Raw genomic sequence first — 14,548 nt, 5'->3', positions numbered from 1 at the left:
ATAAAACATAATGTACTTAATTAATATTGGAAATTGATATATTTGTATTTACATATTTCATTTACCATTTTTATTACATCCACAAACTATATTAATTTGTAATTTTAAAATTAAATGAAAATTAAATTATAACATAATATTTTATAAATAAAAATTAATGAGAAATAAAGTTAAGTAATGAAATTTTGTAATTGTAATTTTGTTTTTACATTGTAATTAAATTGTAATTTTTTTTACACCCACAAATTACGTTAATATATGGTTTTCAAAACAAATTAAAATGATATTATAATATGTTAAATCATATGTACAAATAAATAAAGTTAACATCATATTTAATTAAAAACTTGTTGATAAGTATGATTTCACATACTTGTCTCCATATAAATGTATATATTTGATTTTACACCAATAATCTACTTATATGCCAAATAAGTAAATACACCCATTGATGGTTATCTAAACAAACAGCCGATTATAAAACCATTACACCACTCATTATTCAAGTTGGCATGTGTATGTGCGGTGATATATTGTATTGGATTTGCCTCATTTAGATTCCTCATCATTCGTTCTACATACTCAGCATATGCTATTTCAGTTTCTTCAGTTGTATTATAGGCTTGATATAAATTATCCTTAAATCCTTGCACCTGTTGATGACATTCAGGCCAAGAATTATGTATTCCTGGTTGTCTACCTTCAAACACAACATAAACTCTTCTCCTTGCCATTCAATGTTCCTGCATATTATAATAAATTATAACATAATATAATAAGATAATAATAAAATTAGACAAAATAACAATTAACTAAATCAATCAGGTGCATATTAATACACTAAAACATAACACATGCTTCATATAAGTGTCTTTACATACATAATTAGATACCAACATCCATTACCATACCACATGTCCATAAACAACCATACAACATATGTCCATAAAGTTCACATCCAAGTGTTCATAATTATTATCCCCTCATACATAGTCTTAAATATATGATACACAACAACACTTAGTAATATAAAATTTTTCTAGCAAATTCAATCTTGCCCGTATCCGTTCTAATAATCTTAAAAACCTCAACGTTCGATGGATCCAATCTCATTGCCTTAGAGATTTCGAGATTGTCATCAACAGAGAAGCCTAACCTGTCAAGCTCTATAGCTAAGTATTGTGGATAATTGGCTTCAGATTTATCTAACTTTGCAGCCAATTTATCAAACAATTTCTCTGCTACATTGCCAAACCCGCTCACAATATCATCATCCTTCAATCCAGATTTTCTTTTACCTCTTGATTTGGGTTGGGTAGACGGTTCACTATGGATTTCATTCACAGACATTGGAGAACACACATCATTAAATTGTTCATTTCCACTCTCCAAATTCAAATCATTGACCATATCAATTGGAGTTTGTGCTCCATGTCCTGTTGCCCGATCCTTTCCAAAAATACTAGCAAGCCTCTCATATAGCGGAAACGGTTTACTTCTCCATGCCTTTGCACTTGGGTTACTCTAAAATAAAAAAACAAACTTTTAATTGTAAACAATAGAAAAACATAACTTCATATATCAAGTGAAAAAATTCAATGAAAGAAGATGTCCAAAGTTTCAAAACCTGCACATATGCTTTCCAAACTTCGTCACTATCAACTTCCACACATTTAAGAGAGTCATTCCATCCGAAGCCACTTTTGTTTAGCATATCATATATTAGACTGTATTGTTTCTTCCACTTTTTCAGTTTTGACTCAATGTGTGGATTTGCTCGCAAGCCCGAATTAGGACATATCTCAGCCAATCGCCTCTCAATCATATTAATTGTGCTAGGCTTGAATGATCCGGTGTCACACCGCTGCCCACTAGCTACAACCTAATCTAAAATAAGTAGCAAAGCATCTTCCTCCCCTTTACTCCATGTATGTCCAGATTCAATCCCTCGGATATTGTGACTGCTACCTCCAACTTCCATTTCTATTGAAATACAAATTTTTATGATTTTAACAATACAATTACAGCAAGCAAAACAACAAGAAAATAAGAAAAAATCATTCACAGATGACAACAATGGCATATAATATAAATTGGTTTTCATACACATGATTCAAGATGTTTAACAAACAGTATAAAATAAAACAATTACAAGAGCATTAAAACACTTGACCACTAATGTCCATGACATCTCCTCTCATCAAACATTTGCTTAGCTAAATCATCTCTTCAGTTAGTCCATTGGTCCGAGGAAGAAATCGATCCTATAATGTCATCGTCGGTACTAACGGCAACATCTTCACTCCTATCAAACTCAACTTCCCCAGGATCAATTATTATTTCTCTTATAATAAGATTATGTATAAGGCACCATGCGGTAATGATCTTAATTTGTGTTGCAATAGGATAGAAAGATGGACTTCTTAAAATTGCCCATCGTTTTTTAAGAACCCCAAAGCATCTTTCTATGACATTCCTAGCAGATGCATGCTTCATGTTGAAATACTCTTCGTGATTTATGAGTGCACAACCATCTCTCCACTCAGAAATGTGATATCTTGTTCCTCTATATGGTGCAAGAAATCCTTCACCATTAGTATAACCAGCATCCACTAAGTAATAACAACCTAAAAAGCAAAAACATATCTCCTATTAGTGTATGCAATATTGGTTACTACAATTTAAATTTTGAGAATTAGCCTTACCGGTTGGTAATCTTAACCCATTTGGCCTACTTAATGCATCACAGAATACTCTTGAATCTGAAGCGGAACCTTCCCAACCAGGTAATACAAATATAAATTCCATATTTGGATTACATGCACCTAAAATATTTATGGTTATCTCACCCTTTCTTGTGCGATATCTTGGCTTATCGATTTCTGGTACATTCACTTTAATGTAAGTTTCGTCTAAAGCTCCCAAACAATTGTACGTCATTAACAAAGCTACTAACATCATATAATGTTCCAACTAATTGAACTATAATATTAATAACGAAGCTATTCCACAAACGTACCTTAAATACTTTCCATCTATCATCCAAACAATTATTGACACAGGTTTTGGATGGCTCAACAGAATCTTATGTAAGCGCAGTACTCCATGCAACACAGAATTGAAATATCGACTTATTGTCTCTCCCGGTCTAAAAAATCTAGTGATAATTGTACAGTTCTTGGTATGGTGAGCAATTATGTGCAGAAATATACACACTTGCTCTTGCAATGTAATAATGCCATCACTTTTAACATATCCATCATCGTCTAACAACTGACATAAAGTATCAAATGTTCTCCTATCCATCCTAAGCTGACTAATACAATTAACATCATTGTCTAGCACACTATTTAGAAAAGACATACGCAATTCTGCATTCCTAGGTAATTGATTTCTATAACCTCTAACATTTTGCCTTATATATGCCTAGTACATATATATAAGCAAAAGTAACATAAAAGCCGTACAAAAAAACTCTAATTGTGAATCATTTGGAAGTAAAAGGAATGCAGTGACTTTTCTTCGATCCATATGTACTACAAAAAAATAAAAAAAATAAAATAAAAAACAAAAAAAATGCTTCAAGAAAAATAAATAAATAAATAAATAGCATATTAAATTTGAGATACATAAACTACTTTGGACTAAACAACGCAAATCAATTCCAAGATACATCTATTTGTATGAAACAATGCAAATCAATTCCTTCTGTTTGCCATAAGATGAGTATGACTAATCAAAATTTAATTCCACTTGTCATATATCAACTATGTAGCAAACCGGGATTTTCATTTACTATTTTTCAAGTATGAGCAAGCATATTCTTAATAACATGTGTCGTTTAACAAGCTGACTAATCCAATAAATCATGTTCGTATCAAGCATTTTTCAACTTACAAAGCATTTCTCATTCCATTTGTCATCAACCAAAGCACATACCGTGTTTAAGAAATTGTAACTTAATATATTTTATGTCTAAAACACTAAAACAAATGTAGGGTTAAAACACATATTTTATAACGAGGATATCACATGTAATAATGCTCCAAAATTGATCCGATATTTATGGTCGAAAGACCAAAATGCTTATAATTTTTTAAAACCCAAATCATCTAATAGAAAACAACCTGATTGCCCTTAAAACTTGCGTCTTAAATGTTTCCATCTCACAAGGTAAAAAAAAAAAAAATTATAAAAACAACGAATTATTTATCTATTTTTTATTTAGTTTAGAGGCCATGTAAATTTAGTTGATTAGGCAGGTTGCACTAATTTGTAATGACATTCACAAATAATCCTTATAAATTAAATCTGTTAATTTTTCAATCTTAAGCAAAAACTTATATTCAATAATGTAATTTAAAAGCCTTTATTGTTAAAAAAAACAAAATTAGCTGAATAAATCTCAACATAAAGTTTGAAAGCTTGTTCACATTTTTAAGTGCATACTTAATATAATATATAGTTGATTTTCTTTTTGGTTTTTGAACAGATAGTTATTGGCATGCTAATGGAAAACACCAAATGAGCAAACATAGATAGATTTTCCAAACATCATTCCCAAATTTCAATTGTTGCCACACATCATCAATAAAATGCTTCAAGATGGATTTTAAGATTTTCTTCAATGAAATACAAAGATAAATACTTAGCAGGGAAATCAACAACAATATCTAAAACATTTTATCAACACCACTATTAAGAAGCACTGTTCATCTAACCAAGCTGTTTTTGCTATCAGGGACCGAAGTTTCTCAATCACAAATTGCACTGCCTCTTTGTCCAACCGATCCAAATCACAAGATAATCTCTGAACTGTACAATAAGAAAGGCATTATGAATAAAAGATAAGCTATAAACTACACAAAAAAGAAAGGTATTATGCATAACAGATAAGCATATGCAAAACAAATTAGATTAAGTGTTTGGGTTATATTTTTCAATGTGTTCAGCATTTTACCACTAGTTGGGACAATTTATGAACTTGTAAACCTGGCCTAGTGAATAATTTCTCACGCAATGGACACTTTTATTTTTTTTATTTCAACTTATTACAAATAGTCATTACTCTGGAGGCTACTATTTTATTTTTATAGTAAACCTTTGGTTACTACTTACTGCTTACAAATAGTCAATATATAGAAGTCAAGTGATTTATGGAGGCTAAGAAATGTCACATGCTTATGTCCTATTTGAAGACTTAACCAATATAATTATACCAAAAAAAATATATTTTAACCATTTTATGAACTATTAAGACATTAACCAATCTAACATCACCTTCCAAAACACAAAAGCAATCAAAAATGAAATAAATACAGATACTGTCTGATAATACCTACAGCATGTTTTTTTTCTCTTCGGACCAAACTCAACGTCAAAGAATCTCTGTTTCGTTTGAGGGGGATGATAGAAATACATAACTGTCTATAGTTGTGATAAAGTAATCTTGCTGTCATGTGTGTATAGGTAACTGGTGTATATCAGATATGTATTGTTATTTTTGATTGAAACACGACGAGTTTCTGAGACCTGGAGGATTTTTTTTTTTTGGTCTTTTTCGCTTAAAGACCTAGAGTTTTTTTTTTTACATGTGAAAGGTGGTGCAGCTAGATTTTTATAGCAACAAAACAAATGCAGATACGGTAACCCTTTAGATTCTCTCATCGTTTTTGAATTGTTCCACTTGCAGATGGTAACAAAAAACCATTTGGCCCTACTTCCACACCCATTTTGACTGGATCCCATAAGAAAGTAGATGGCAAGACCATAAATTCAGGCTAATCCAAAGATTATTTTTTTTTTTAAACCATAACTAAAGCAGGTCAATCCATAAACTGGAGAATTTATAGGTCTATCACTGAAGCAGTTGACTGTCACTTGAATCTTCATTTATGTTATTCCATTTTTAATTTGTAGAAAAATAACACCACCCTGCAACATACACAAGGTAACCAGAATACCCAAATATGGCAAATGAAAACCACCAATAGAAAATACAAAATTTTGTAAATTAGATTAGTAATCATGACCCTGTCAAGATCAGCTAGAAAATGAGTGTAAGAGAATATTTAGATTCTAGATGACCGACTATAATACTGTGCAGAGAACTGTTTTTACCATTTCAAACTGAAAAATCTCTTACATTTCACCCCCCAAATTATGAATTAGAAAAGCACTAAACTAGTTATAAATGAAATATACATCTTGAATCCTTGAAAGGTAAATATAAAAGAAAAGAAAAACATGAATATGTCGGGACTGGCAAAATGTATAGAAACTTCCTAGAAGACCATACAAACAAAAGCCAAAATCTTCTGTAATGCTCTTCTTGAAGTAAAATACCCTACAATTATTGTAAATCCAAGAGATCCATGTAATTTTTCTATCTAAAACAAATTTCAAACTTCATTTTAGTGCAAAAGCTTAACTAGTTCAGCTATGAAACCAAAAACTTATCAATGAAACCAAAACACTTCATTCTAATCTATACATGCTACACAACGGACCCTCACAAACTTTGATAACCTTGGTCAATAAGCCAGACTCTAAAATCAACGCAAATAGAAGAGAGAGCTACCCTAACATATAGATGTTCCAACAGCACACGTTAATATTGAAATTGACCGGTTTAAGTACATGAATATAATGCATTTTCAGGAGCTGCTCCTCCTGTTTCAAACTTCGCACTGCATTATTTTTGCAATCTTTGGTCATTCCCAGATTAGCTGAGGCAGTAAATATACCAGTTTAATGGGAAAAGTGTTAAAATGACTTATATTGTCCTATTCATCACAACTAAGGATATAGAATGAATGTTCTTTAACAAGCGACTATAGCACATTAAGAACCTGCCCTAGATGCAAGTTGTGGTATCAGGTCATGCTTTTGTATAACAACCAGCATGACAAATACAAAGTCCAGCACACTTAAACCTAGGATGAGCAGAAAATGCAACCATGCAGGAAAATAACAAAACTATGAGACCAACACAGAAATTGGGATTTTGAAAAGCAGCAAAAGAAGTATAGCTTGCTTAAGTTTTTTGACAATGTCTTCATTGGATCATTCAAATCCAATATCTTCAGGGGATATGATTTCATATGTTCTTTTATGCGTAAGTAGTCCATCCTCCAGAACATAATGCTTTTCAGAACTATATAGATGAACTGAAAATGTTAACTAACTAGAAGAATGGAAAAGAGTAGAGGAACATCAAACTGAGAAAAATCGATTGATACGGATTAGGGAGAATTCATATGTGAAGCTACAAGAATAAAAACAACCATGCCTAGTAAAACCATTCAATATATCAAGGTGAAATGACAGTAGACTTTAGACACTTTTACGGAGTTATGCATCTTGGTCCAGCAACCAAAGTAATACGGTATGCACACTGAAACTATACATCAAAAATACGAATAGTAATCTTCCTACACACCCTCCTTTGCCCTCCCATACCAAAGAAAAAGTACAAACTTAAGCAGCTTTCTTCAGGCACTTATAAGATTGCCTTCTACACCTGCTAGGCTTCTTGTACTTGTAAACTAGATATTGTCAGTCACATTTACCTTCCAACATCTGATTTTGAAAATGTCCCAAGAAAAGTAAACAAGCGTCTTTCAAATTTCTTTACAGCTACTGTCAGTAAAGAAACCAGTGCAGAAACTTCACCAATTTCTACAGAAACTCAGCATTACCCGTTGGAGTCAAACTTGGCAAAATGCAAAGCTATAGCCAAAGGTTTCCCAATCACAAGATTAAAGCCTGAAACCAATACAATATAGCCATACACATTATAGGCCTAGGATCAAGGAGAATTATACGTCAGAGAGAGATTGTTCATTTTTTCTTCAATAGCTTTTCATTGTTTAAACTTATACACACTCATAAGCGTGTGTGTATATGTATATATATATATAACGTCATTATAGAAAATATCAATGAGATATTTTCACAATTCAAGTTATTCTTTATGCACTACCAATTTAGTCCTCATGGATTACCCCACTTATGTTTTACCTATTCCCTCTACCAAACCCGTTGTTTCTATGTTTTGAAGTTTCAACTTTCCTAGCTAAAGACATGTATGAAAACTCAGGCCATCATTGGTAAAGATATGTATGCAAACTTCTTCTAAAGATCTTAGTCATCAGGTCCACTAAACATATACAAGCAAATACTACAAATGAGGATTCGTCATTGGTTGAATTAAGTGGAATATTGTGGCCCTTCCCTAACCCGAAAGAAAACAAAAATTCAGAAACCAAATTTCCCAAATGCAGGAAAAAACGTAAAAATTCTAAGGATTTTTTTTCTTTTTAGATATCTCAGTGAGAGATCAAAAGTGGGTTTCAAATCCACACCCACGACAACATAAAACAGAGAGGAAGATGGAAGCCCTTTCCCAACCCAAAAGAAAACACAAATTGAGGGAAAAAAAATTTCCCAAACGTAGCGAAAAAACTAACGATTTTTGGGTAAAATTTTTAAGGAAATTTTTTTTTTAAAGATATGTCGGCGAGATATGACATTTTCAAATCCACACCCACAACAACAAAACAGAGAGGAGAGAAAGATGGCACTTACCTGGGTTCTTTGGAGTTTGGGTTTACTTGCAAATGGAAGCCCTTTCCAGATCGAGTAAGATGGCCTTTTTATTTCAAAGGATACGAAGAAAAGTTACAATACAGGAAGAAGAAAACAGATAGAGATGCAGAGAAGAAACAGATAGAGATGTAGATAGAGATACTCACCAACTGTGTTTCTTTCTCTGAGAGTTGCAGCTGTGATTTTTCCTTCGATCTTCCACGCGAGGCAACGATATGCTTCGGCAAGAAAACAAGGGCTTTTTTGAGTTTGGGACAAAAATGACCTGGGGGGGAGATGGTTCAGCTGTGCCCCGATCATTTGGGATTAATTTACTGTTTAGGTTAAACCTGTCCCAAGCTTAAAATGATCAAGCAAACAGCAGACTGGGACTGTGTCCCATCCAATCCTGGCCAATCCGACGTACCAAAAGCACCCTTAGGGGTCAGTAAAAAGGTCCATCTAATGAAACCCATGGAATGGATATCGAAAGTACGATGAAGAAAACAAAATTTAATAGGATTTAAATAACTCATGGTCATATCCATAAAGGATTTTAAATCCAAAAAAAAAAAAAAAAGAAATAAAGCATAGAGCATTATCTCACTACATCACACATGAGGAATGCTTTGACATAGCATCTCTTTGCTTTAAGTTCTGGAGAACAAAATATCAAGGCATGGAAGGCCTAATCTGATTGATCCGCAATATTGGCTGGATAGCATCTACTAGTGGTAGCGTTGTTTTCTATAAAGGACCTTACTTTAAAACAATACAAGATTATATGAGAATGGAGCCAATAAATATATGGGTTTATAATGAACATCCTAAAAAGCGTCAGCAAGTAACTCTTCGATCCTCGATGAGGAATACAAGAGTCACAGTTTCTGAAGTTGAATACCCAGAGCATTGTAGACAAGATGTTCGATAAAAAACCCCTGAGAGCTGGCTGTGTAAATCTCTGACGCGACTATATTGATTGTGAGAAACAACCGGAAACATCAAGTTTTCCCCTGTTCTTCTAAAGTTCCTACACTCAGAAGAATGGACGACCAACAAAGAAATCTGTACGCGTTGCAAAACTCCCTGAATTCTCTTACTCTCAAACCCATTGTGAGTGACGAAGAAAACAAAACAGAGAGAATTCTAGTAGGAAGGCTATTAACCACAAGAAGACTTAGAAGATTCAAGCTTGCGGAAATAATCCCCAAGGTTTGGCCAGTGAAGACTAAAGTTAAAGTGGAGAAGTTGGAAGAAAACATGTTCACTTTCCTGTTTGGATCTAGAGAAGACAAGGAAAGTATCTTTAGAAATAGACCTTGGTCTATAGACGGAGCTCATCTAATATTGAAAGAATGGCCATCAAATAAGTCATCGAAAGAAATCTCTTTTGATACCACAACATTTGCGATACAGGTCCACTGACTACCACCTCTATTCCTTCATGTTGATACAGCTAATCAAATTCCATATCCAAGGGCTGTGTAGTTGGCCAACGTTTTTTGAGATTCAAAATCGATCTTTCTACCCTAAACCGTTTGCCCATAGGTTTCTTCCAAGACAGGGATGATGGGACTCAGAGATGGATCCAATTCAAATATGAAAAACTATCTGACTATTGTTACAAATGTGGGAGACTAGATCATGTTACAGGAGCATGTCGTTTCAAAAATCCAGCAACCATCACCACAAAAGATGGCAACATAGCCAAAGTTTATGGTCCCTGGCTTAGGGCAGAGCACGGCGGTAGCATTTCGTTCAAGCACACGCCGAAAGATATTATTGCGCAGACTCAATCTAGGGAAAAGGGAAAGGAAAAGGAAAAAGTGTCAGACCTGCAACCAACCACAGATAAGAAAAATAACAGACATAAACAAATTTTGGTGCTCGAGGATGGAAGCAAGGATAAACCTTTGGATGAGATGCACTTAGCCTTGGAACTATGCCCCGACTTTAATGCTCCTAAACATACAGTGGTATCCACTAGAGAGGAGAAGCTGAATGACCTTTATGCTGGCATACTCCACCAAGCCAGAATATCTAACATTGATCCTTAAACCCTAGGTATGTGGGCCTTAGAACTGATTAATAATAGGGGAATTTGGCCCAATGTCCTTTTTAGAAGGGCTACGATGATATATACCCCTTCATCGATCAACTTTTTTTTTTGCCCTTTAATATCCATTACATCCTTAAAAAAATTTTAAAAGGCCTGTATATCCTTTATTTTAGATTTAATATAAGGAAACCTTTTGTGGCTTCTTCGATTTGGTTTCTGGGTTCTCATAAAAAACCAATGTTGAGATTAGAAAGAGGACCAAATCTAAGGACAACAAGCTTGAGTTCAAAGAAAGTAATGCTCAGATCTTTAGGCTAATGCTCGACGATGCCCATCTTCAATCCCGCCTTTATTTCTACGGGTATCGGAATGCTTTTACCTTCTCACTTGTGGTTGTTTCTTCTCTGCTGTTTTAGAAATACTTGAATGGTGGATCGGAAGAATCTGGGTCTTTAGCAAAAGGTGGTTTTGTTTCGGTTCTACTAAGATTTATGGGTGTTTTTAAATCTCTAATGTTGCTTGCCAAGGTTTCTTTTGAAAAATCAGCATCAAGGAGGCCGGAGAAGCCGTGAATAAAATCACCAAAAATTCTGAAAACGTTATCAAATTGGCAAAAAAATTTGATTACTGTAAGGCCTTCGGTAATTACCGATGAAACCTACGGTAATCAATTTGTCCTTGCTGGAAACATTACTGTAGGTTTCATCGGTAATTACCGAAACCCCTGTGGTAATCACATTTTACCAATTTTTTTGCCTCCACAAGTCCCCTAATGTGTGTTAAATGTAACAACATGCAAAATATACATTCTTCAATGATCCTAAGGAGAAAAAATTCCAAAAGTTCGGAAAAAGTTCTCAAATTGTCAAAAAAAATTTATTACCATAGGGTCTTCGGTAATTACCGATGCAACCTACGGTAATCAATTTGTCCTTGCTGGAAATATTACCGTAGGTTTCATCGGTAATTACCGAAACCCCTGTGGTAATCACATTTTACCAATTTTTTAACACCCACAAGTCCCCTAATGTGTGTTAAATGCAACAACATGTAAAATATATTTTTTTTAATGATCCTAAAGAGAAAAAACCCCAAAAGTTCTGAAAAAGTTCTCAAATGGGCACAAAAATTTGATTACCGTAGGGCATTCGATAATTACTGATAAAACTTATGATAATCAATTTGTAGCTGCTGGAAAAATTACCATAGGTTTCATCGGTAATTATTGAAACCCCTATGGTTATCACATTTTACCAATTTTTTGGCCCCCACAAGTCTCCTAATGTGTGTTAAATGCAACAACATGCAAAATATACATTCTTTAATGATCTTAAGGAGAAAAAATCCAAAAAAATCTGAAAAATGTTCTCAAATTGCCAAAAAAAATTTATTACCGTAGGGTCTTCGGTAATTATCGATGCAACCTGCGGTAATCAATTTGTCCTTCTTGGAAAAATTACCGTAGGTTTCATCGGTAATTATCGCAACCCCTGTTGTAATCACATTTTACCAATTTTTTGGCGCCCACAAATCTCCTAATGTGTGTTAAATGCAACAACATGCAAAATATACTTTCTTCAATGATCCTAAAGAGAAAAAAACCCCAAAAGTTCTGAAAAAGTTCTTAAATGGGCATAAAAATTTGATTACAGAAGGGCCTTCGGTAATTACCGATGAAACCTATGATAATCAATTTGTAGTTCTGGAAAAATTACCGTAGGTTTCATTAGTAATTACCGAAACCCCTATGGTTATCATATTTTATCAATATTTTGGCCCCCACAAGTCCCCTAATGTGTGTTAAATGCAACAACATGCAAAATATACATTCCTCAATGATCCTAAACCCCAAAAGTTCTGAAAAAGTTCTCAAATTGGCATAAAAATTTGATTACCGTAGCGTCTTCGGTAATTACCAATGAAACCTATGGTAATCAATTTGTAGTTGCTGGAAAAATTACCGTAGGTTTCATCGGTAATTACCGAAACCCCTATGGTTATCATATTTTATCAATTTTTTGGCTCTCACAAGTCTCCTAATATATGTTAAATGCAACAACATGCAAAATATTTTTCACTTTATTCGACAGTTAATGAGAAATGAGGGTAGATGAGAAATGGAAGATGGTTCCATTTATTCGACACTTTCATATCCATTTATTTAAATATTTTCCACAATTGCACAATTAATTCCCTCCTGACTACTCTCTTTTGGACATACTACCATGGAGCTGCATTTTAAGAGATTGGAAGAAGCTTTCAAGCTGGGAATAGTCTCCAATTTAAAACTAACTAAATTTCAGTGCATACCATTGAAACAAGTTCAAATGGTCCTAAACTAGAGAGCCAATATTTGAGAACTTAAATTCTCATCCTTCTTATTTCTTGCTTTTCCACATCTCAAAAAATATGGAGAATTTAATAATGAAATTGGGTCCTTACACTTCATCTTGAAATGAGAATCATGTAGAAAAATTAAAAACTAAATCTGAATTAGTAAGAGAAAAATGGACAAGTGTTTTATGAATAAAAACTAGAGAATATTACAAGATGATTTTTTCCACTTGCTGTAGATAAAGCTCTGAAAAGAAGCAAAAATTCTCTACCACCAACAGAACATTCCTCTGCCAACAACTATAAAATTGCTAAAAGCTATTTTCATTTTCTTGGTGAATCCACCATTAATATATAAACAACAGATGTTGCCCTGCTCGCCATGGAATAAGACAGTTTTCTAAGCATCCAATTCTTGGTGAGAAGTTTTGTCAAAAACCTAGAATGCAAGCAGTCAAGCATCCGCATCAAAAAGTGGAACGAAAAACAAAGAAAACAAGTATACCAATATACAAGATATAGATAAAACACCATTAAAGTAAAAATTATCCCATTACTGTCAAAAGCAATCTAATTTATTTATAGGCATAAAAAATAATAGAAAACATCAACAAATGAATTTGAACAGAGCATATAAAAAGTTGAGGGAGACAAGTTCACTTACATTGAAAGAACAGGAAGTGCTGATATTGCCCATTGCAGACACAAAAGAAGAAAATAATAAGATACGAATCAGTATCTTAAGACAGTATATTTTATGGCAGTTGTGCTGTCAAATATCGCATAGAAAAGGCTCAGAATTTATGACATACCCATTAAATTGAACAAGTGGAATGGTGACAACACGAATTTGATTTTTGGAAGTGCAATGAAAGCCCATGAAACAGCTCTTACAAAAGCCTCTGGTGGTATCAATCTCAATTTGACCCAAAATTCCCCATCAATGTCAAAATCTCGAACACCAATTGGCACCATAATTGGTATAATGCCAAAATTTAGTGACAGCATTAAAAGCATACTGGCACTTCCAGTATAATCGAGACCGATTTGATACCTGGATGAAATCAAAGGAAATATTTGCAGTTAGTTATAATATTTAGCATACAAGTTTCAAAGAAAATATTTAAATACCTAGAGTATCCGTAAAGAAAAAAAAAAAAAACATAACTCTAATTTTGATTCCAACTTATCCCAAAATTAATCAGGAAAAAAAAAAAAAAAACACCCCACAAATGTTTTAAAAAAACCCTCGAAACCAATCATATTGCTCTTAGCCACTTTGGCTTTTCTTTTCAGGGAGATAAGAATTTTCAGATTTAGGACAAGCACATGATTTGTTTGTAATAAGAATACATTTTGTTAAAAAGTCATACTGATGCTAACTCTCACACTCGCTGATAGAATCTTTAACTTTCCCTCTGTCTATAACTTTTAAATTCCACTATGTAGAAAGTTACAAACACCTGAAAACAGTAAAAAAAGAAGAAAAAAGCAGAGGGACAACCATTGTCTAGGACAGTCTAAGGAAAACCAAAAAATATAAATCAATAAGTAATGTGCTACTAC

General features: G+C 33.5%; 1 long non-coding RNA gene and 1 pseudogene across 1 annotated transcript; both read right to left on the bottom strand.

Moving 5' to 3' along the window:
• Positions 1-1,020: 1,020 nt before the first annotated feature.
• Positions 1,021-1,981, bottom strand: LOC125424079 (uncharacterized; annotated as a pseudogene).
• Positions 1,982-4,567: 2,586 nt separating this feature from the next.
• LOC125424346 (uncharacterized) lies at positions 4,568-10,616 on the bottom strand. Its single transcript, XR_007243199.2, has 4 exons — positions 10,501-10,616; positions 8,757-10,386; positions 8,590-8,653; positions 4,568-4,815 (listed from the first exon to the last, which is right to left on the bottom strand). It is a non-coding gene; the product is annotated as an uncharacterized LOC125424346 (long non-coding RNA).
• Positions 10,617-14,548: the final 3,932 nt, after the last annotated feature.

Source organism: Ziziphus jujuba, chromosome 9, assembly GCF_031755915.1.
Source record: "Ziziphus jujuba cultivar Dongzao chromosome 9, ASM3175591v1".
NCBI classification, from domain to species: domain Eukaryota; kingdom Viridiplantae; phylum Streptophyta; class Magnoliopsida; order Rosales; family Rhamnaceae; genus Ziziphus; species Ziziphus jujuba.
Note: the sequence above shows the minus strand (reverse complement) of the source record. Positions and strands in the feature narration are given on the sequence as shown.